This window comes from Odontomachus brunneus, unplaced genomic scaffold, assembly GCF_010583005.1.
Source record: "Odontomachus brunneus isolate Ranch 3 - 2012 unplaced genomic scaffold, Obru_v1 Obru_scaffold_079, whole genome shotgun sequence".
Taxonomy (NCBI): Eukaryota; Metazoa; Arthropoda; class Insecta; order Hymenoptera; family Formicidae; genus Odontomachus; species Odontomachus brunneus.
The window spans coordinates 1,412,893-1,416,748 of NW_022639529.1; positions in this window are offsets into that span (position 1 = coordinate 1,412,893).

Sequence of the window (3,856 nt, forward strand, 5' to 3'; positions counted from 1 at the left end):
CTCTCTCTCTCTCTCTCTCGCTCTCTCTCTCTCGCTCTCTCTCGCTCTCTCTCTCGCTCTCTCGCTCATTCTTTCTCACTCATTCGCTCACTCACTCTCACTTTCTCTCTTATTCTTTCTCTCTCCCTCTCCTCTCCCTCCCCTTGCCTTCTCTTCCTCTCTGTCTCTCCCTCTCTCTTTCCTTCTCTTTCTATCTATCCGTCTATCTATCTATATATCTATCTCTATCTCCGCGACTCTTTTTATATGGCACGACTGGTCAATGGTGGCCGAGGAGTGCCATCATCCCGTCGCACGATCCTATTACTCACTCTTTACCTCTAGTTCGATAATACTTCGCGGACGGATATATGATGACATTGCGGCTAATATTATTAGTATTGGGGCGTACGTTCCATCCCCATACTTCGACAAAGAGCGCGCGACGAAAGGACGAGAGAGGAAAAGAGAAAGTATTATTTCTTGCGTACACCAAACGGTTTCAACAATGTGTCCAGTTCTGATCGTTCCTCGATAGTTTTGGTAGCTTTTCCTAAACAAAGGACTATAAAATTAAGCTTCAATATAAAGGATCCTGGCCCGACCTTTGCTATCCTCTAAATTCATCCCTACCAGCTTCAGCACTCTGGGTTGGTGGCTGACTATCCGCGCACTTACCCGTATCCCGCCCTGTTTCTATTTTCTTCACGTAGCCATTACCTGACGCACATTCGTTCGGTCACTGTTTAAGCACGCTCATTGTAGAACTCCTGCCTACGTTCATGGGAGAGACCTCGTTGAGTCGCTCCGTAATTTCGCAGGGCTTCGTGGGAGTATTTGCGGATGACGTTAGTCGACCTGAGCTCCCCCTCCCTCCCTCCAAAAGACAGTTGTAATTGGTTGCCGTCCAACGCTTGCCTGGATCAGTACTGTATGATTCTGGTTTCGGCTTTCATTCATTAACTGTCGTTTCCACTCAATTAGGTTATTGCTATGCCATTCATTTCGTTAACTGACGGCTACATATTGTTCTGCTTTTCTGTCATAAATTAACGATGCGAAGCACTCACTTTAAGAAGAATTTAGTCAAAATAAATCAAGTTAAACAAACTCAATTTCAAAATTACATATTAGGAATTACCAGTCCTACTTATTTTGATAAAATTTAGGTACTTTTTAATTTTTTTTATTTTTTGAATGAAAGGAATTCAAATTTTAATTTAATGTTAACTTTAATCGATTATAAAGCTAACTCAACATATTATTGTATATATTTATAATTAAAAATGGGATAATTTGTGTATTATGCGATTAAATCATCATGTTGATAGTTGATAGAACATATGCTATATATGTAATTACGCGTTTCATTTTCGTTGACTTCTTATTCTGCTCATTGAAATTTGTAGTTTAAAAGAAGAGTTTCAATAAGGCTGTTTTCTCTGTTTATGCCAAATCTTTAATAAATATTGTGTTGGTCTGACGATTTAAGCACTAAATATTTCAGACAAAATAACCCTTCTAATTACGCAATTATTTATTTACTCCCAAAGGGAATACTCATCAACTTAATTTGTATCAGATAATCTAAGTCACAGATTTTTTCAATCTATAAGTGTTGTAAACTTGGCGTATGTTTATAAAAAAGGAATAAAAAATGATCAAAAGACAGATTCCTAACGCATAAGATGCTTATTTTTACATTTTATATAGAAAAAATATTTCTTTTGATATATATATATATATTTGGTTTCTTTTTCCATATTAATCCTTACTTCCTTCGTTTGCTACACAAGATTTTTATTAAGATATTCACTACAAAATATAAAGAGCACATTATGAGATCATTAATGCGAAACGTTTTCATATAAAAGATTTTCTGAACTTGTGAATTAAAAACCGTGCATTAAAAATATGCTTCATATTAAGTACGTTAATAAAATTTATTGCAAAAGACAAAAGTACAAATTAATTCGGAATTATGTAAAGTAGGTTAAAATATATATCAAAATAATATAGATGTATGATTTTTAATCTGAGTTCAAAAAATATGTTTTATATAAAATCCTTCCGCATTAAGGTTTACAATATACTTTTTATTTTCATTTTGTACTTTTATTTTGAACTTAGTACTTTAATAAAATTCATGACAAAAGGAGAAAGCGGGAATTAATGCAAAGCAATGTAAAAGAGATCAAAATATTAATCTAAAATTGGCTTTTTCTTACATCTTATATAAAAATATTTTATGTGTTAGAAACGTATCCTAGTCGTTTTTATCTTTTCTTAATAAACATACACGATTATAATATTTACAGACTAAAAAGAATCATGAAATTTTTGAATTATCTAATACGAATTATATATGATAAGTACCTCCTTCAGCGATATAACATTATATATGTGAATGCGTGATGAAAGAAAAATTATTTTTTTTGAAATACCTTTAGTGTGCTTAAACTACCACAGTAACACAGTTTGCAAAAGATTTGGTTTAAGTAGGAAAAAACCTTATTGGCACTTCTTTCTTCGGCAGTTTGTAGATTTAACCTAATTTTTATTCAGTTTAACTCAATTCCAGTTTCTGCGATAAAATTTTCTAGAATTTGCTAATCCTTTTTACCTGATTGTTTTATTTGTTTACATTGGCTGCGTTCAACAGAGAAAGTTACTTTAAACTGTTGCGAAATTCGAGGATCTGATTGATTTATGTTTTTAAATTCAGCCCAGATTAGAAGCGTATACCAATATTATACTAATCAGACTCGTAAAATTTACAATAGCTGCAAAATATCTTTTTCTGTATCATTATATGTATAACATCAATCGCTATGCTCGCAATTTTCCAAAAAAGTTCCTACATTCGTGATACACCGCGAACAATTTTCTACGAAATATCTAACAACACGATTCGCGCCTCGAATCAATGCGAGAGTCATTTCCCTGAGATAACGGTTTCTTTGATCAACATCTCTTGGCAGAGTCAAAGCGAGAACGAGCTTAAACGATAAAGTTGCGAAATATAGCTCGACCGCTCGCGACTTAAAAATTGTTGACGTAAGAACAACTTCCACTCCTCTTGTAGGTATACATAGATCGTTATGGGTATTTATAATTCGACGGAGTAGCAGTAGTTCTGGGACACTGTGTACCGCATGAAAAATGGAGAAACGAAATTTTTAGCACTTATCGGACAACATCGACCTCTTATTTACATGTCTCTCTTTATTCCGGTCGCATCGATTCAAAGTTCACTTATTTATAACAAGTTTGGTACAATGTTAACGACGGTTCGTCGTACGTTCGAGCAAGCAATTATAGCGATTTACGTCCGCCTACCAGAAATAGATTGTTTAACGATCCAATGAAACTGAAAATGTAATAACTCTTTGTCTCTCCCTCCCCTCTCTCCCCTTCACCCTCCTCTCTCTCCCCTTCACCCTCCTCGTCTCCCCTTCACCCATTTCCATCCCTTCTAATTCTCTTTCTCTCGGATCGTATTAATTAATTCTTCCGTAACGTACTATCCTAGACAGTACAATATTTCCAGAGGATGTCTAGAGGACATCCTGACGTTTTCAGGATGTTTTTAGGATATCTTCAGGATATCTTGTAAAAATCTGTGCTGTTTGAGATTATTGTTGTTGGATCATGTAACAAGTAATCTGTAACTTTCAATAAAGATAACAGAACACAGTAAACTTCACAAGTTTGATTTAAATTAGTGTAATTATAATGAAGACGATATAAGCTCAAATGCTGGAATGGCACGTAATATATCTGCCTATATATATTTCGCTACACTGTAAAAACTGATGTGTTAAATTTAATATATTTTATGTATCCCAAATCATCCACTTTCATTTATGTGTAAATT